The sequence below is a fragment of the Zonotrichia albicollis genome, chromosome 5 (genome assembly GCF_047830755.1).
Source record: "Zonotrichia albicollis isolate bZonAlb1 chromosome 5, bZonAlb1.hap1, whole genome shotgun sequence".
NCBI lineage: Eukaryota > Metazoa > Chordata > Aves > Passeriformes > Passerellidae > Zonotrichia > Zonotrichia albicollis.
The window spans coordinates 66,059,796-66,081,265 of record NC_133823.1 but is presented as its reverse complement, the minus strand read 5'-3'; the positions used below and the strand labels follow the sequence as shown (position 1 = coordinate 66,081,265).

At 37.8% G+C, this 21,470-nt stretch overlaps 1 long non-coding RNA gene across 1 annotated transcript; it reads left to right on the top strand.

The window, feature by feature from the left end:
- The first annotated feature begins 336 nt into the window (after window positions 1-336).
- On the top strand, window positions 337-16,244 carry LOC113459102 (uncharacterized). The gene is made up of 3 exons (XR_012580297.1): window positions 337-1,220; window positions 13,394-13,457; window positions 15,679-16,244. It is a non-coding gene; the product is annotated as an uncharacterized LOC113459102 (long non-coding RNA).
- Window positions 16,245-21,470: the final 5,226 nt, after the last annotated feature.

Here is a 21,470-nt window from a genome sequence, read left to right as displayed (position 1 = left end):
TTTTTCAGGAAATACCTCAGAAATAAAAAACTAATAAGTTCCAGAGAATGTAGCAGAGAAAAAGTATTAGAAGTAACATGAAGTAACATTCTAATTTTATTCTGATGAATAAACAAATTTTGAACATAGTTTGATTTGCAGCACATGATAGTTACTATATTGGTATAAAGGTATGCACACCAAGGAAAAAGGCACATTATTGGCAAAATTTCATAGCTACATTGAAGAGTAGTTCATTAGGAGAGTTTTATAAAGATAAAACATATTTAGCTGCTCTTTTAAAGCTATGTCTTGGGAAAAGTACATACATTTTGGAGAAAAGCAGGAAATGTTTGGACTTGCATATTTAGCAGAATTTATAAAGAAAAATTATGTTCTGCATTTTTTCCCCAATTTTCCTGAGCTATGAGGCTCCCTGCTGCAGCAGTGCTGACACAGGTATCACTAATCACCCAGAAATATACACATGACATTTTCAAACGAGGTGCACTCGTCATCTCTTTAGAAGGCAAGATGCCACTAGCACAGCAACAGGATTTAATTTCCTTCTCTTCTCACAGATCTGAATATTGCATGGAGAGGCTTGTTCTCTCCTGATATTTGGGCAGCAGATAATGGAATGGGTGGCAATTGTGTCCTAACAGAACTGAAAACAGGTATTATCCGATGTATGATAGAATCTAAAGGATATCTCAAGTTAGTCTTTCTCATCTTATAGACAGTCCTGAAAAGGGATAATTAATGTCACCTCTTTATTAACAATCATTAAGGTTTCATTCATTATACTTATGTTTAATGAGCCCTCTGATCTGCTGTGGAAGATCAGACAGGCACAGAAGCTGAGCTGGGCAGTGCCACAGACCTCCTGGCCCCGGCACAGTGCAATCCATGGCAGAGGAAAACTCAAGGCAAGAGCAAAAGTGGGGACATCACGTCTGGTCACTCTGACCCTGCTGATGAGAGAAGATGTAACAAGGACATTGCTGGCACAAAAGAATGGAACAGAGGCTTGATAACCAAAAAGATTGCGTTGCTAAGGGAACAGAGGCAAAGGGGTCCCAGTGGAAAATTCTGTAAGGACATTAGAGAACTGTAAATACTGGTGATTAGTGTCATAAACTGGTTTTGCTTGCAGAGCACGGTCGACATCCCTCAATCGCTGCAATCTTCAGGAAACAATTCCTTCCAAAAGCAAGTGGGAACTCAAAGCTAACACAGAGGTAAGTGCAAAGCAGAACTCCAAATACCAGTGTATTGGGCTTTGGCAATTTGGATAAAGTACCACATTCCAGTTGTTTTGTTTTTCATTATTCCCAAATGAGATTGTTACGAGAATGATTTTGGAAGAAACCAGAAAACCATTCAGGAGATGAAAATTCAGATCTGGGGCTATGTTATATCTCTAGACCTTACTGCCTTCTTGTTTTGACAGAGGACCAAACTGTGGTGAGAGATGATGCTCCGAAGAATTTAAATTCATTATAAGAGCAACAGCATTTTCTTTTCACTTGGAAGAGCCACAGATGATCTCTTTTTTCACAGTTTGCCCCTGCAAATTTGGGGACTATCTTTAGCTAAGCTCACAGGAGGTCATCGTTGCTTATGTTTTTATAGGGAGGTTAGGAGACTGACCACAGACTTTGATGTGCAATAAGCTAGCTATCTATCTATCTATCTATCTATCTATCTATCTATCTATCCATCCATCCATCCATCCATCCATCCATCCATCCATCCATCCATCTGTTAAAAAGGAGGGTATCAATATGCATAGGAGCAACTTATCTCCTTAAATATAGGTGTTTTGTGCTGTTTGAGATGTTGTAGCTTCTTCTAGACCTCAGCATAGAGGAAAACATGGCAGAGAACCAAGAACATTATATCTAGAACAACATCTGGCAGCCAGGTGGAATACCCTGGAAATCTAAAATGGTGCTAGAAACCTGTATCTAAAAACTTCAATATTTATGACAGCAGTGTCAGGAGGTATTGCTCCTTCTGCATTGTTTTACACTCATTTTTTTTCAGGGGTCCTGTCAAAAATGCCTCCTGCATAATACAATTAATTTAAAAGGTAGAAATGACTATGGCTTTTTAAGCAATACCACAGTAGTAGCAGAAAATCTTTCTCTATAACCCAGTGTGGCATAGATGTAGAGATATTATAAAAGAAAGACCTTATCAGGCCCTGCTCTGCTAAATTACCAGCTGGCCTGTTACTTCTTCCAAGTGCAGCTAGATAACTTCCCATGTGAGAAATCATAAGAATGAAGGCAGTTAACACAACAAACTATTCTGGTAGGAGAACCGTTTGCCCCTTCAATAAACAACAGATCTGTCACATAAGAATCCATGAAGAAAATATGTAAACTAATCAAATATAGAGAGATTTGACAGATGCACAACCTGGCCATTTACCCACCAATAAACTGAATGCCAGTGTATTGTTAGCCAATTTAGTCTAGCACAGTGCCTTCTAATATTTCCGATAAATATGAGCCTTGTGAAAAAGAATTGGATTTTCTGCATGAAGAAACTGAGTCCTATTAGTTGTCTATTAATGCAACAACCCAGGCCAATTCAGTGAATCTCTGAATGACCATTTAGTACCTGGAACAATGGAGGGAAAGGGGCAAGTAAACGTACAAGTGAGGTGTTGCATCTTAAATAAGCTACACTCAAACACCAGTGACTATTTCGCTAATGATTTGTATTAATTTATTTCAGAGAGGAAATGGCCTCAAGCTGTGCCAGGGGAAGTTCAGGTTTGACATCAGGAGTGATTCTATCACAAAGAAAGCGTGGTTGAACACTGGAATGGGCTGCCCAAGGGAAATGGTGCAGTCACCATCCCTGGAGGTGTCTAACAGAAGACTGGATGTGGCACTGAGTGCCACTGTCTGGTGGACAAGGTGGTGACTTGAAATAGGTTGATCTTGCAATGATCACAGAGGTCTTTCCCAATAAAAATGTTTGTCTGGTCCTGTCTTATTAAGAAACAAGCAGAAAGCACCTTTAAAGGTCCAGAAGAAATATAGAGAAATAATTTTGGAAGTAATAAGAACAAGGTAGCAGAAATTAAGGATCCTAGCAAGCACCAATATTGGCAGTATTTCCAAAGCTGCAATCCATGGATTTCATGAGTATCTGAAGCTAGCAGCAGAATAGCAAATTAATGTTCTTTTTATAAGCTGAGGTAACCAAGAAAGATACCTGAACAGTTATTTTCATAAGCAAGGCAAGTGACCTGTACTAGAGAATACTGAAAGAAGCATCACTGAAAGGCCAGCAGTACAGAATTCAAACCATTTTAAACCACCTGTAAATGTGAAATCATATCAGGAGATACATCCATTACACACAGTACATATAGGGCAAAGCCATTTTTCCTCATCTCTAGCTTTTCTGATTTGAATGAAAATCTTAAGTGCTTTTATCTCAGATTTGAGTCTACCAAAAAGAAAATCAATATTTTTCATGCTTGATTTGAGATCAATGGAAACATGCCACTATTTTGAATCACATGCATGGGGTTTTTTGTCAATTATTAATTGAATATCACTGCAGACATTGCAAGAACTTAGGCTGTTACACATGGATACACAATATAAATTGAGGTGTTCTATTCTAACCTGTGTTTTAAATTTTGGATTTTTAAAAAATGTTTCACTTCATTTAGAAGCTTAATTCTGAATAGACTAAAGTAAAAGTAAAAAAAAGTTAATTCTTAAGCTATTTTTTGGGATCCTCTTTTTTAAAAAAGGGCCACAAAACAGGACAAACTTTAGCTTTTTGAAGTCACTGAGTAAGTTAAATTCTATAATTTGCCCAGTGAAATATTGGTAGCCAGATCTAATAAAACTGATGGTGGCTCAGCAATTATTTCCCTAAATTCTGTTCAGCATAATTCAGTCTTACTTTGTCATTAAATTTACCATTGACTTTTCACAAACGCAATATGAGACTTTCTGAAAGATGTTTTGTTTGCTTTCAAAAGAATAAGCATCTTCTACTAGGAACTTACAAATTATTACTTTGAATTACTAAATTCCACAAGAATTCCCTATAGTAGGAAAGTATCCAGTTTTTAACCTATGACTTTTTTTGATAATTTTATGTGATATATATTTATGTGTGCAGCTCCATACAATCCATAACTTTAAAAATCAACATTAAGTGCCCTCCATTGAAAATTTTCCTGTAATTACAAATATTTTGTAACTATGGCTAATAATTACAAATTATTAGCAAGTCCTTAAAATTCAGGTAACTTTCTTTTCTACTAACATCCTTGTAGCCTGATTTGAATTCTTCCCAAGGAATTGCTAGCATAGGATTGAATTATAGCAATAACCACTGAATTTAAACTTCTTATCTGGGTAATCATGGTTAGATGTTCTAGTGTTGATGTCTGGATAATATGCTGTTTCATCATTTTTATTTTACAGTTGGGTTTATTTCATATGCATTTAAGCAAGAGCTAGTAAAACTGAAAGAAGGCACTGTATTTAAGATAATTTTATGTTTATGCTAAAGACACAAGAAATATGCTTTTGCATCTTAGTCAAATAAAAATGTAGATTATCTGAACACATCTGATCACACCGTGGTCAATAAGTCCTGCTTTGAATTCAGTGACAAGTGGGCCAATTAACATTGAGTAAAAATTAACTTTTCCACCACAATAAAGTCCACATGTTCAAAATAACTTTCTGTCCTGTTCAAAAAGAAAACAGTTGCTGGAACCATGTGTTTACCTTGAAAAAAACCAAAAAACTTGTTTCTAATCAAATTCTTCTTAGCATGTAGCTCTAATTCATTATTTTAATTCCTCTAGAAATATCTCTCTTATGTGACACTTTAATATGAGTTTTTCTTTTATCCTAAAAGGAATATAGGGCCTCACCAAAAAAATTCTTTAGATTGCATTTTATGTCTTGTTCCTAAGGCCAGTTAGTCTGAAATTATATCATTTTATGTCCGTTTTATAAGTCTTGAATTTCTTTCAATGTTTACACAGAAATGGAGGGTCAATAGAGCAACAGTTTCAATATTAGTTTCAGGGCTCTGATAAATCTCATTTATATGGATATTGCTATAAGTCACTTATTTTCTATATTAATCTTTGCTGACAACATTATTACAATGGAAAGAAGAGAATTTGCAAACAGACTTTGTGAGGTTCCTGTGCCATGAGCATCAGGCCCCTCAGACTGTGGCGTGATGTGCTACATGATGTTGATAGATTAATCACAGAATGTTTTAGGTCAGAAGGACTTTAAAGATCATCTGGTTCCAACCCCCTGCCATGGGCAGGTGCTATGGTCCAGTTTTTAAAATTATTAGAAATGCCTCTGTTTGAATTAAGATGCAAATGAGACCATATGCCAAAGTCAATGCAGTGGGGTTTATCTAATACTAAATATGAGAGGGAGAGAGAGGAAAAAAAATAGAGAAAAAGGAAGAGAAAGAAACAGAAAAGATGTGAGGGGCAGATAGTGACAGAGATGTATTGAAGAAAATATCACTGGGATATTTTGGATCTATGGATCCCAGTGATGTTCTGTTGATCCTTTCCAGCTGGTCCTTGAGGTGGTGAGAGTCTCCCCAAAAAACAAAGGATCCTAAGGATCAATATTTTTATACAGATAATTTTGCTATAATGGGCAAAACTCCTCCATAACAATGTTTAAGTCATGAAACATTTCAGTCTCTGACAGCAGGGGCACCTTCCAGACCACTTTACCCATAGCCCCAGCCTGGCCTTGAATACCTCCATAATCTATAGTTAATTCGAGGTAAGTATTAAATATATAATCTATAGTTAATTCGAGATAAGTAAGTATTTGTTTTCCACTGAGCACTAGAGAAAGTTGAAAGGAATCTAAAATTATCTGCACCTTTTGTAAGCATTTGGAAGACTGGAAATAAATAAAAAAATTTGTCCTAATTCTATCATGGGAATAATTGATCATTTTTACTGCTGGGTAAGTACTTATTATTATTATTAATAGTAGTAGGAGTAGTATTACTAGTAGTAGTAGTATTGTGGCATATTCAGTTAGACTATAGTTATGTATTTTCTTTAGGGAAAAAATTGTTGCTGACGAAATAATTTTCTTCCTTGTTACAACCAATTCTCAGCTGGTTTTGGATTGTGATGTGGTCTATTATTCAGTTTGCCATTGACTTTTCTGGGCTTTCAGCTCATAGTTTACACCAAATGTGTCTTTCATGCTGCACAACATCTTTAGTGTCTCTTCATTTTAGAGATAAAATGAAGAGACATTAAATTCAAGCTTCATCATTCAAATGACATTTTGTGAACGTGATCACAAGAACTACATGCCATGAAGCCATGATATTATTTAATCAACCTACTTCAATCTTTTATCAGCAAATTCCTTATGTTCAAGTGAATTTTGATAATCTTTCAAGATTTTGATAATCTTGAAAGTCCTATATCAGTAAATGGTGTCAAACCAGCCTAGTCCAGTAAAAGTCTTGTTCAGCCCCCTCATGACTCTCAGTTTCCCTGCTCTGTTTTTCTCACTTTATGGTACTGGGGGAACAGGAACCCACCCAGAGTCCCAGGCTGCAGAAGACACTGAGTAAGTACAGATAAACACCCCTCCCCACCCCACTCTCAATTCCCTCAAGGCTTTTTGTAGACAGAGAATCACTGGAGCCTTCCTGAACGAGTGTTTTCATTGCAATACAATGCAAAAGGAATGTGAATTGGCTGCTTCCTTTGATACCACTGTGACATGTAAAAAAATTCTTATTTCAAAACAGTTTTTCTCCCTCACTCTCCCCAAGCTGCATCCTTCAATTCCTCCTCCTCCCTACCAGTCAGCAGGAATTCATAATATGCACTGTGAATGAACAGGTTTTGGTTGCTTGGTAACTATAACCTCCTGGTGATTTATTATAAGCAAAGTGTTGAGAGAAAATAGGCGAATATTCTAATTTTCAATATATTTGGGACCATTCCTTTGCAGGTTTATGTTGTGTGCTCGTAGCATGTGCACTTTCTCTCATTTGTGCAGACACTGATGCTTCCTAATGCCACTGTGAGAGCTGTGCATTGTTCCACACCCCCTGCATGAGCAAGCACACAGGTACATTTTTCTGCAGCTCTCTAGAAGCCTCTGAAAATATATCCCATGAAGTAAATAAATGTATAAGAGGAAGTAGAATGCGTGTCTTTCAAATGTTAATTTTTTTATTTAAAATTTCTAAGACAAGAAAAAGATGATCAAAATTCTGTACCCCTACCTGTATTAAGTGATAGCTCTTGTTAGTAAAAAACTTATCAAGTAAGATAAGATTCACTTACATATTTTCAGCTTGTAGGCCTTTTGAGGTAAAATAACAACAACTGTATGCCATGTGTTGCAATGTATTTTGCTCTCTCATCTACATAACTTACAATAGCAGCCAGTGATTGCAGCAGGACTGTATGAACTCAGCCACGACGAGGAGATTAAACAGAAGCAAGCAGCTAAACACAACACTAGGACTCCTGTCAAATTATTAAATAACTAATTCATTAAACCAGCGAGCCAAATTAGAAAACTGGCCATTTGTGCTTGTAGACACACTGTAGTTAGGGTAATTGGGACCAGCTGCTGCAGTGTTCTGCTCCTGGAAGGGATCCAACATCATTTGAGAGCAACGTCAGAACATGGAGGCAGGCTGCAAACATACACACTCTTGTATATGTTATTGCATCAGGATTAAGAAAAACCTTTACCTAGATAATAAAGGAAAAAGTAAAAAGTATGGCTTTCAACTAATTAGTGAAAATTAATAACTGAAATTACTCTCAGTAATTCATTATGGAGAGAGCTTTACCATCCCAAAACATACACACACTTGTATATGCTATTGCATCAGGATTAAGAAAAACCTTTACCTAGATAATAAAAGAAAAAAATAAAAAGTATGGGTTTTAATTACACTTTGTCCAAATTTCTAGTCCCATTTTTTTTTTTTCCAGAGAGAAGAACAAACTATTGCAAAATCTCATTTTTAAGCTTGGAAATTCCAATGTTATTACACAGCACAGTATAAGAACTTACATAAGTGAAAGCTATAAAGGTTGCTGCAATAGTGTCTGAAAAAGATACACATTAAGTAATCTTTTATTCCATGACACATATCTGGGTCAAAACAAAAAAAGGATTTAAGGAAAATATTTCAAATTCAGTATTATGTATACATTTGCGAATTAAATACTCATTGCCAAACAAGCAAATCTAATTAGTAATGGTGAAAGTGTTATGTTGTTTACATGCTCTATATAAATTTACAATATACCCTTTTCTATCCTTTACAGAAATATTCTTATTTGAGATTAAAAAAATCCAATTTGATAGAAATAGATATCTGCGCCATTTTAACCCAGATACATGTAAGGAACTTCAAGTATCTTCATCCTACAATTTTTTGTTAATATGTTGCAGAGAGTGGACGGTAAACCCCTGGCTCTACTTTTTCATCTGCCTCAAGCAACAGATTATGATGCTTAAATTGTTGACATTTTTCTACTTTTTGGAGGACTGGAATGGAATGGAAGCTTCCAGAAGAGAGGCATATCTTGGAAAGAAATGAAGGCATAAATAAATACAAATGCACTGAGCCCTAAAAAATTTCAAATTAATAAGCCCCCCAAAATTGGGGTTAAAAAAAAAAACCACCAAAATTATTATTATTATTATTATTATTATTATTATTATTATTATTATTATTATTATTATTATTATTATTATTATTATTATATTACAATTAAAAAATAAATACTATTATAATAGTGGGGTTTCTTTAACCCAAAAAATGTATTTGTGCATTTAAATTATTTCTCCCCCCCCTTGATAGAAAAGGGTTGTTTTTTTATTTTTCAACTTATCATGAAACTTTTTAGGCTACGTCCCTGTCTGTTCTGTTGACTGCTTTTCATCTCAGGGATTAGTTTGCAGCAGATGATCAGAGGAGATGGACACACCACCTCTAGGCCATTGCACATGGTGTTATGTTCTAAAAAGACTGATGTTCTATCCCTCCAGCCAGAATCTGGGCACACTCACACCGAGCTGTACAACGCCCAAACTGTTTATTGCTATTCGAAATTTGTAATTGCCACTTCAGGCTTTGCACAGCTTTGAGAAATCAGGCTCATATCTTCTTGGCATAGCACTGTGTCCCCTGGATGTGCCAGCTCAGGTTAGTCCTAGCTGGGGGATCACTACTGACAAGGTGCTGTACAACTGTACACATTCATATATTTATGGAAAACTTATTGCCACAGAAAGAAGAAATCTGCTGCATAAATATTTTACAGCTTATCTAGGGAGGCATAAAATAATCTTGACTACAAATTAAGACTCTGTTACTCCTTTTGTCTTCTCAAGTAAATTTCTGAGGACAGCTAAAACAGATTTTCCTTCATTAGGGACTCCAAATCCTCCAGAACATAAGGCACTCTCCTCTGAGTGGATCAAAACTCACACAACAAAAAAAAAAAGGCAGCATTATTACCTCTGTGGCTGTTGGCCACAGCCTGTTGCCAATGTTGTGCTCAGTCATGTATGAGGGTCACTGGAATGAAAAACCTGAGGAATAAACACACTTTAAAAAAAAGAATATAAATAATTGAAATTTATTTTCAACCATATAACCAAATGCCCAGTCACTGCCTAATCTGTTTTTCCTCAGCAAAATTAATCTCAGGATTATAATCTTAAATACACACCAAGGATCAACACTAAATACATTACTACAGGTGTGTAACTCACTGATTCAGAGCAAACATCTCACTGACATTAAAATCAAGCTTCCAACTTCCTTGGTTCTTTCATCATAGAATATAAGCAGGAAAATAACACAACTGAATATGTAGCGCTCAAACGTTTCCTTTGTGGTAAATATAAATAAAACTCAAGAGCGATCAAACTTTAAAAGACAACATAAAAATGTCTTAGGCCATATAAATCACCAGACAATATAAGCAGATATATTTATCTCTTCATAACAAGCTGAGTCACACATGACAAGTCACAGAACTACTGTGCCAGTGTCACCTGCCCAATTTCAAAGAGAAGCATCACAATGCTCCAAAAGCAAGTCAAGAAACAAACTTTAAGTCCGTGATCACCAAAGAAGCCCTGACACTTTCTCTCCAGAAAGAATAAAATTACCAATCCTTTATTAAGCTCCAAATACACTGTTTTCTGGAATGAATTTGCCACATCGTACTTTTCCAAAAACCAGTTCTGTGCTCCTCACCCTCTCTTGCCCATCTTTCAGAGAAGAGCCACCCCTCACTTGCAGCCTGTTGTGAAATATCTCCCATCTGAGGCACGTGGCTGTGCAAGATTCTCATGGAAATTCTTGGAAACTTGAGCAGTAACCAAAAAGTGCTTAAACCCTTTTATGTAGTAATGTACTACAGTAATTTCATTGCTTCCAGTTGTTTTCAAATCATTAGACAATGTTTTAGTGAGCTCTTTTTCATGTGGGGAAAAACATTTTTGAGGAACTTTTGAGGAACCTTTTTGCAGTCCTGGCCCTGATGGCTGAGCCTTGCTCTGTGCTGTAAGGCAAAATTACCTCTGCAGCAGTAACTGCAATCTGCTTCTTGAAACTCTTCAATGTGCTGCCTTTTCAAAAGCTGTCTTTTAAAATAAAACTTTAGAGGGTTTTGGAGGGTGGTTTGGGAGGGTTTTTTTCAGTTTCAGTAAACACTATGCCACTACTACAGAGTTTAGATAAATTATGGACAGATGAGTTATGTACTTTGAGCATGAAGATGGCTTTGTCCTGCTGGATTCATTTGTCTTCTGGGAAGCAGAAGAATGTAAGGAGGTCCTGTATTCATTTCTTCTGTACACTGACAGTGGAGAGCATGGGACTCCTCTTGAAAAAGCTCAAAATACATATCTGGGTTACAGAACAAGAGGTCTCTTACATGTAAACTAATATCCTGATCCCTCAAGTGAGAGCATCTGTTTCAAATTTTTATCTACTCTTTAAAGTAAAAAAATTCCTGACACAGTGTCTATCTTTACATCCAGATTTTGATTAACAAGTATCTTAAACTGTTGTTGATTTTAGACCTAAACACTAGCTATTTTTTACAAACTGAAGACAACCAATTCTGATAAACAGATGACATTTGTTTCACTCTGAAAATGAGACAACCAATTTGAGCAGAATAGTGAAGCTGGTGGTACTTTCCTGCCTCAGTCAGAAAAAAAAAAATAGCAGTCAAAACTGTTTTGCCTGTTTCTGGAGGAAGATTTCTGAAATATGTCTCTTTACAAGAATCTCTGTGAGGTTTTCAAATTTAGAAACTGACAATTCAGAAAGATTACCATATTCAAACCTTAAAATATTGTATAAGTTTGTACTTCACTCCAATCTCCCACCACACCTTTTTTAATAAATCCATAAGTCAATTCTATTACCTGGGCCCATGTTTCTTAGCCTAATGTCTATTCAAGTAGATGGTGAGATGTCCAGCAAAGCAAGCAGATATTTTCCTTGGGTTTGTGAAGATTTTTCTTTTCATAAGGATAGATTGGAGCTCCTGTAGCTTTGGGAATCACATTGGCATGCAGCCCCTCAGCTGCTCTAGGTGCTGACACACCAGACACTTGTGCCTCATGATCTCTCCCTGTTTTCCCTTGCATCCCATTCACAGCCCTTTTAAGGCAGCATCCAAAAATGGTGTGGGAAAGCCTTTCCTTTGAACCATGGGGATGGGCCTTGCCCCCAGACTGTGGGGCCAGCCACCCTCCTGGCACAGCCTCTGGAAGAGGCAGATCAAGGTGCTCATCCATCTGTGTCCTAGTTCAGAGCAAATTTGGGAGAGAATCCCCACAGGGGCTCCTCTAGGAAAGCAGATTCAATCAGGCCCTCCCCCCAACTGGTCTGGGAGAAAATAGCTCCTTGGAGAAAGGTGGAAAAAAGCTGTTTATTAAACAATAAAACCTAAACAATATTAAACAATAAAACCCCTTGCCACTCCAAAAGCTATGACAAACTGAGAAAGTCCCTCCCCGGGTTGCAGCTGAGCTCACTCAGTCTCTGGTCAGTCCCTCAGTGCTGGCAATGTCGCAGGCCAGGCCCGGCCCGGTGGGCCTCAGGTGCAGCTGCCGGTGCTCCCCTGGGTGTTCAGGCCAGAGCAGGTTAAACAGCTCCAAAGAAAAGGGAAAAAACACAGTGCAGGGAACTCCTTTGCCTCAGCTAGCTAAACTAACTAAAAGCAAAGGAGAGCTCTGTCCCGCTGTCTTGTCCATCCGCAGACAACACAGCCCAGAAGCAGGAATGTGGAGGAGTGAGTGCAGTGTCTGAAAACAAACTGCTGCTTCTTCTCTGTCCCCTTCACTCTCTGGAACAAGGCTTAAAGATGCAAAACTTATTACTCAGCATAAACAAAGCAAGGTGATTTGGGATAAAAGCATCATATAGTCAACCCAGGACAATCTGCCAAGAATAGGGTAGCTCCCCCCACCAACCTTTGTTCCTCTATTCTTTGCCTGCATGGATGAGAGCCTTCTGTCACATAACTTAATTATTTTGTGAAGAAGGGAAGAGTTTGTGAGAGAAATCCAATTACCAGGATATGATTAGGTTTTTCAGATAGATTCATTAGTGGACTGAACAACCATAAAGTTATTCCACATGAAAGTCAAATAATGTATCAGAACAGATTCTACTCAAGCTGAATCTAAACAGACCAAAATAAAGTGAATTTCTACGATACTGCATACCCTCTGAGCCATGAAAGTAATCTCATTGCAAAGTATTTGTAATCATTTCTGGACACTGTTAAATTTTGTAAAAAGCAAATCAGTTACAGTTGTAGAAAAAAATTTGAAATGTCAACAATGGAATCTTTTTGTTGATTGCAAAAGACATTTTCCATCTGGTCCCAAGTATGAAAATATCCTGAAGTGACCTGCTAGAACTCAGCTGAATAAAATGGTAATATAATCCTGCAAAAGTCTCCAAACAGGGGAAAGCCTTTCAATTTAGGACTAGTTCCTTCTTCCATTGAAGACAAAGCAGAACTTTGATTGACTCAGCAGGACAGGCCCCAAAAACATCCAGTAAAATTGCTTATGGTATGCAGCCAGACACACAGAGAAACTCTAGGGAGAAATTATACTTGGGGCAAACACTTGGCAGAGATAAAGGAATCTAGAATAGCATTCCATCCCATTGATATCTGGAGTTTACAGTCAGAATTCAGCCAAGTTTATATAGTGCACTGAAACTGTATGAGCTACAGTTAATAAAAAGGATTATTTCCCATTTGCAGGGACAAGGAGTAAGAGTTACAAAGTGGCTGCAATCTTAATGATACACATTTTTCCTCTCTTTATAGCTTAAATGATGTGAAATCACAATACACTACCCCCTACAACATGCAACAGTAAAACCCATTTTAGGTAAGTCTTACAAAAATGGTCATAAGCACAACTATGGGTGTCCAAATGGATCTTTTAATGGACACCAAAAATGGATATAACAATCTCCCTGTCAGCTGCTGCACAAGTAGACTGAGACAGGGGTTAAATTAGCCTTAATGATACAACAGATTATATTTTTAGATATTAAAGTGAGAAAATTAATTATCATAAATAGTAAGGCCACAAATCTCACTGTAATAGAGATTTAGTGAGCTTCAGCAATTTCTTTATTTTTTTTCATTTTAGGTCATATTTTGAAAAAGATTTTATATTTTTCATCTCCAGCTGAAAATCTTACTGATTTCTCTGTCCATGTACAATTTTCCCAGTTTTTTCATTTTCCAAGAGTTTCATAGATCTGCATAGAGGGCACAGCAGATGGTTTAGAACACAGTGCTTTTAAGTGGGAAGAGACAGTAAATTTCTTCCCATCATCAGCAACAAATGATTATTTTCAAACTACAATAAAACAAGATGTGCTTTTGATATAGATTTTATTGAGGTATTTTCTTCAGAACTATTTTCTGCTGAATTTGAAGTACTGGGTTCCGTATTTCAAAATTTAGTTCTTTTCCAAAGTTGTATTAGAAAGTGTGTGTTCAGAAGCTGCAGCACCTGTGCTTTCATAGACTAACTCCACACTGCTGAAGGCTGTAACACACCAAAACTACATTAATTGTTTGCATATACTTAACTAAAGAAACAAGAGCCAATCAAACTTTCTGATCACTCAGATGAGAAATGAAGCTGAAAAATGTAAAATGAAGTGACTATGAAAATATTCATCTCAGCTATTATGATATTACTTTAATGAATTGCTGATTGCAGAGTAATAAACCATCCTTCCAGGCATAGCCTTTGGAAGGATGTGGGATATGTGCACAGTGTCCTGGGGGAAAAAGAGACACAGCAGCCAAAAGCTTAATGAACCAGGCACATACCCCTGGGACCCCCATCATGCTTAGGAAGGAGCAGCAAGAGAAAATCAGAAATGTTTTTTGGGGTACTGCTCTTTGGAATCCACGCACAAATTTCCATGTACATGGGCTGACACATGGAAAGGCAGAACAAGCTCCACTTCTCCAGCATTTTGTTTTGAGAACAATCCAAGTATTTGACATTGCCAACACTCATGTCAAGTTCCAGTGCTAAAGGTCCTGGTAATTCTTCCATAGCTGTGTGAAGTGAGAATTTTTCCTCCCTTTAGAGTCAGTCACAGTTAAGTTCTAAATTCATAACTGGAACATAATTCACACAGCAATTTACATGCACCAAGAGATTATGTGGCCTCACTCTGGAATGCTGCACCACAAAGGAAGTTTCTATAGTTATTTAAAGCAAGCAAGCCTTTCCCCAGCTATTAAAGAAATTTAATCTTCTTATCCTTATATGGAAGAAGTCTTTGTTTATATATATTAAAAAATTTCCTTGCAATGTCCTATCCCTTCACTATTAAGTTTTCTGCTCTTTTCTGCTTTGGCAAAGAAATTGTGAAAGAATGCGAAAAACTTTTATTAGGTGTTTATTATCAATTACCAGATAATGAAAACCAGCAAAGTTAATGGAAAAAGTTATCCGTGGATTTTGGGCTAGATTTTCCTTTTCCCATGGGAAACCCAGTGAGAGAAGGACAAAGGGGAAGCAATCTGCGAGGTTTCTCAGATGGTTCCAGTGAGGCTGACAGCTGGACAGAGTTATTTTCAACTCCTCTCCCTCACTGAACAATTGGGGAATCTGACCCCTGTATCTTGTAAGCTGTCACAGAGAATCAGGTGAATTCTTCAGCAGAATTAGCTCAAGCTTTCCAGGTTTCCTCACTGGCTCTCAGAAGACCAAAGCACAAGGCAAGGCCACAGAAGAGCCTGCTGGTTGCTGTTAAATTCCCTCTTTGGCAAGTGGGCAAGGAGAGTGTTAACAGGGGAAAAGACATGCATAAATTAATAACTCTGTCCCAAAAAATGCTTCCTTGTAATACTTTTTATCTTGATTTCTCAGTGAGTTTGAGAGATAGATTGCAAGTTATGAAATCCGAATCTCTGGATGTTTTGTTAGGAGTTGTCCCAAATGCTGTGTTTGTGTACAGACAGTGTCCTTAAACCAGCGTTCCTGTTACTATAAAGACAGACACAGCAAAAAGAATTTGTCGTCTCTTCCACAAGAACTAATCATACCCTTCTAATAAATCTCTTTTTCCATGTAGCTCATCTTGGAGATTCCTGGGATACTCCAGCACAATTCCAAGGAGAAATACACCTTCTGTGCAGAAGAAAATATATCCTATTTATAATAAAATTTCCAATTTTATTATATAATAAAATTCTCCGATAACAAAATACCCAAAAATAGTGCCACAATAATTAGAATCCAAAGTGCTTGGGAATGGCCATATGGCTACGGGTGCATAATCAAGATGTGTCCAATACTAAAGCTGATACAAAAAAAAAAAATCTTTTTTATCAGAAAAATTCACCTTCAGTCCATTGGGTTTTGAACACTAAATATTTATAATTCAAGGATCCTGCTTAAGAGATGAATGTGTTTTGGAGTTTTATATAAAGTGGAACAAGAAGCAGTACTTGAAAAAGATCAAGCTCAGTTGACATCAACACCTTTATAGACACAAAATGTTAAATCAGACACTAATTGTTAGGCATGCCAAGGGGGAAAATAGCAATGTGGAATTATTACTACATTGTATGGATATTTTATTTCACATATCAAAAACTGAGCAGAGCTGAGATCCCTGATGTGAAAATACCTGGAAGGCATGTTTTACTTCTCAAATATTTTAATATAGCCAATAAAATTTTTATCTTGCTATGCAATTGGTATTTTATTCTTATAAAGGCCAAGAGGTCCATATGCATTTCTTATCATATCCATATCCAATATTTTTTCCCTAGGGGCAAAGGGTCACAAGCCATCACCAAAAATAAAATGTCATCCCAAATATCTAGGATTTACAAGTCATTCAGAAGTGACCACCATGGGTTTCCCAGCTGTAATAACATAAGCTATGTTGATGGAGTTTTACCTTTTATTCCAGTCTCTGCAGATCAGAAAATTTAATTCTCTGCTGTGCTTCATGGGCTGATCAACTATTTATCAAAACCAGCAGAAACAAACTATTTCTAGGCTTTTTTGCAAACTGACATGATGCCTGTTTGATATAGAAGACTGTTCTCGTTAATCCAAGGTTTCCTTCAGCCAGCCCAGTTAGGAAGGATATCCCTTTGCCAGTTTCTGTGAGCTGTGGCTGGCTACTGTTTCCCTGGACATTTGGATTGCAAGAAAGATCATTTAATTATCACCTAATAAGAGCTGAATGATAATATGAAAGAACAAAAAACAGGTAAAGCATTATAGGATTGCAGGCGGATGCTGCGCTGCCATGAAAGGCTTAAAGTATCGGGTTTGTGAGGAAGTGGGAGGAACCCCAGCCCTGGTGGGTGGTGTAGGAAAGGAGGGAATACAGAGAAGCAGAGCTGCTGGGAAGCCAGCACATGGGTTGGTGGGATCAAAGACACTTGGTTCCCACTGCCAGCATCTGACAGGAAGCAGCTGGGGCTGGGAACGCCACTGGAGGAAGGCTGCTCACAGCAACGAGGAACAAAGGGCTTGTTCCGTGGCTCTGGTTCTTGTCTAGGAAAGGAAGTGTAGTGGTTACTCTCCACCAGCCCTGGTTGTTCATTGCTTCTACCAGTGGGTTTAATTTCACTTCTACAAGTATGGCTTTCTCCAAGATATACATCCTTAATTTTCAAATTAATAAGGGTGCTTATTTTTGCATATCTTAGAGAACTTTCTTCAGGAGAGAAAATGGTTTGTTACCAAAAATACATCTGTTAAGATTTAGAGCTGTAATTGAAAACTCCATAAAGAATATACAATTAAATTCAAACTGTGCATCCCATAGCCCAAACTTATTGATGGATGTTGCTTAGGTACGACTAACACTTTATCTCAGCTATACCTGGGAGACAAAATTCTTAATAGATTTAATCCAGACTATTTCCAACCCAAGAGATCTTTCCAAAGAAAAAGAGTCCCTCCCAAAATCCCAACCTTCCTGGGGGAACATGGCTGTTGCTGCAGGCAAGCCACAGGCCCGTTTCTGGTGTTAGCCCACTAGATGTATTCAAAAGTCAAAGCTACAGTCACTATTTAAAACTCTTGGGAACTCTAACAGCAGGATGATGTCAGAGCAGTTGCAGCAATCCCATATCTGGGAAACAAAATTATCACACTTTCTGGTATAAATATAATGGGTCAAATGCACAATGCATAAAAATACATTGCAATAAACTTAATGAGGATGTTTCCCAGTGTTGTAGTGCCACATGTGTTTATGTTTTCTGGATGTCAGCCCACTTTAAAGCCTTACATTATTTATTCTTTCCATTCCTTCCATTTCCCCCAGTTAGAAACAAAGGCAAGTAATGTCATGCAATCAATTAGCTCCTTGAGGATCATGAGAGAACGTCCCACAGACGGTTTGCAGAGCAGTCACTGTAGCGTCAGTTCCTTCCCCTCCACAGCTCAGAGCTACAGCTTTCCTCGGCACACACAGAGCTCCCAGGGAGCCTCCAGGGGTGTTGCTTCAATGTGGCATGTTCACTGTGCCACAAACACAACAATGAACACAACATGTTTGCCCTGGCACTTGCAGCTCCATCCCCTCTTGGAATACAAGAGATGGAAAATGCAACGGATGCAGGGAGAGAACCCCCCTGCAACCAGAGCATAAACAGACATAACCCTCGTGTGAGCCCCCTGTACTTGTTCCCTGTGCCCTTGTCATGTGCTTCCATTTTATTTCACTTATGGGGGCATCAATTGGCACAGAAGCTGACTTGGCACATTTCCTGTGAGGATACACTGCCAAGAATACCATGTCACGTTTTTATCTCCCAGCTGGCTTGTGCCCTTACACCATCAGCTACATTAAAGAATACAGGGTGATGTTGTTACTGATGCCTTGTGAAGGCTAGCCTAGAACAGAGGCTAGATGGAGTCAAAGAATAAAGTAGGGATTTATTAAAAGGCCTCAATGGATCCACCTTGGGCAGCGCAAGAGCCCAACCAGGGCTGCACCTAAGATGAACCCACAATGGTCAAAAAATGGACAACTGGTCACAAGGTCTCACACTTTTGTAAGTTCTGGTCCATTTGCATATTGGAGTTAATTGTCCAGTTATAGCTTTAGGTTATAAAGTCCCATCCTTCTTGTTTTTCTCTCTTCATTCCACCATTGTTTGTGCTCATGGACCTGAGATTGGGATCATTTGTCCTTGGTCCCCAGCTGGAGAAGGAATTGTTTTGTCTCCCTGCTCTGTGCAGAGAGTTCACCATCCCCTGATATGAAGCCCAGACCCACGCACTAAAGCAGCACAGAATCTGAAAAATATAAAAGCTAAAACCTGAGGCATCATTAGTGCTTGCCTTGATTTCACTTCAGTGTGACTTTGAGGTGGTTTGTAGTGGGGGTAAGGTGTCTGCAACAAATCAAACATAAATATATGAAAAGTGAGAAAAATCTTGTGTCATTGAGTCAACTTACAGAACTGGAGCAAGATAAAGTAGTTTCTGGTCATTTTGGAAGACAAGAAGCCTTCAAATTTGAGGGCAGAATGCCTTGTACATCACTCTTCAGTAGAAGATGGATGGCTGAACAGGATCAAATATTTGCTCAGTTGTTGCTCAGCACTGCCAGGGGAGGACTGTCCTCTCTCTCTTTTGGTTCCACTGTACCCAGAGAGCAAGCCAGTGTTTCAAAAACATCATGTTTTCTCATTTATTCATTCCAGAATTTGTCTTTATAAAATCAAAATTGCAGTTTGTTTCGATACCTGATTTAGCTGTTGGTTTTCTTGGGTTTTTATTTAATAGTATTATCCCATCAATCCCTCTCACAACTAAAAATAATCTGAAAAATATTTGCAGCCCTACTGCTTTTGTTTTAACTCACAGACACCTCATCAGTACTCCTAAAAGTGCAGAGACATTGTGAAGAGATGTATTATAAAATGAATCAACCTTTCAAGGGAAAGATGTCAGGATTTGGCATGTACAAACATGGGAACTTTCAAAGTTGTGTGTTGGGGTTTTATCTTTTTTCTTTAAGCTGGCTTCTGTCACCAATTCATCCCACTTGTGGTTCTTGGGTAAGCCACCTTTTTGTTGTTCTCTTTTGTTCCTCAAAAAAAAAAAAAAAAAAACCTGTACCTATCAATCTATGCACAGTATCTATTTAATCTATGGCAAGGATCCAACTTTTTTGTACACAGCTCTCAGTTATTCACAGCTTGCTGTCAAGACTAATGCATGCCTATCAGTTTCTATCAATGCACAGTGGATGAATATGACATTGCATTTTTCCCAAATGCCACCAGGTTCAGCATGTAAAAAGAGCTTAGAAATTAGGCTAAATTATAGAACCCTGGGCTCAGATTTGCATAAAGTTGCTTGGAGGGAGGGTGTGGGAACTCTTTGATGGCACTGCCATAGCAGTCTGCTTGTGTTTTATTCCTTGGACAAACAGGAAAGTTTTGGTGTGTTGATTTGGGGCACAGAGAATGCAGGTAAATTGCCCTGGTGAAAAGGTGACAGCTCTGCTTTCTCTCTCCCTCTCTCCTGTCAAGGACAGACGGGCAAGTGCCACATGCTGGAGAGGCTTTGTTCTTGTTTTGTCACAGGAATTTGGTTAAAACTGATGCCTTATTTTTCATCTAGATTACAGATATTTCCTACAGGTTAGTTCATATTTTACATCTCTCCTGTAATCTCATTCCGTTGACATGCAGTAAGTGATGACTTCCTGGTCAATTCCAGAGATCCTAGTTAAGATTAAATTCCTGTTTTAGGGAATTCCTTCAGTTCAGTCCTATTATATTGGGTCAGGATACTTGAGGATATTCACAGAGATGCAACTTCAAATGACAACATATGAATACATCAACTTCCCTTCATTATTTGTTGCAATATTTCTGCATTCAGTAAAACAACATGGAGTCCAGAGATTATCCCTGGTGACTACACCGATAATTTATTCACAAAAAGAAGTAAAATTCAATAAATTTTAATAATTTTAATGAATTAATTATTAAAAAATAATTTTAAAATTATTCCTATTTTTGACATGCATCAAGAAAAGGTTACATCTCAGACTAGCCTTATTTATTTATTTGTTCTTTTGCTTAGGTTCTTTATTCTTTAGTTTTGCTCTCCAGAAAGTCAGTAAAGTCATCACACTAACTGGGGAGAATAATTTGAAGAAATACTGCAGGGAATTCTGATAGAACATTTAATTGCACATAATTAAAATAAAGATAGTAAAACTCATTTGGTTGAAGCTCATGTAGTATTTAAGATGTGGGAAGCATAAACCATAAAGAATAACCCTTCCTTTTCCTGTACAAAGTCCTTGGGACTCAGGGTGAGAAACAAGGTAAAGCACTAAAGCCTATGACTACCTCAAATTTGGAAAGAGAATGCATGAACCACCTCTTGGTGCAATACAGAAAGGCTGAATTTCAGCTGGACATGAAAAAATTCAGGCTGCTTTGGCTCTAATTATACAAGATGGGGGATGCCATTTAAAATAGCTTAAAGGATAATATGTAGGGAAAAGCTGATGGCAGATTTTCCTGCTTCTGGACATCCTTGTTTAGTCTGTAGTAAACTTTGTGACTTGCTCGCACTGGCAGATGTATGTGAAGGTGTTCACAGCCAGGGCATCTCTGGAGCGTACAATTCCTGAACAGTTACATCAAGGCACTATTCAGTGTCACTGTCATATTTTCTGAAAAATCCCTTCGCCAGAATTTCATCTCCTGGGAAGCTGAGAAGCCTTGGAGAAAAAAGAAAACAGTAATTATCTCATTTTGCTTCTCCTGTGTTTTGCTGCTTTGGAATGGGGTTTGGAGATTGTTTATCCAACAGGTGGTTGTTTGATTGGTTTCATGTGAATTGTTTTGACTTAAAGACCAATCA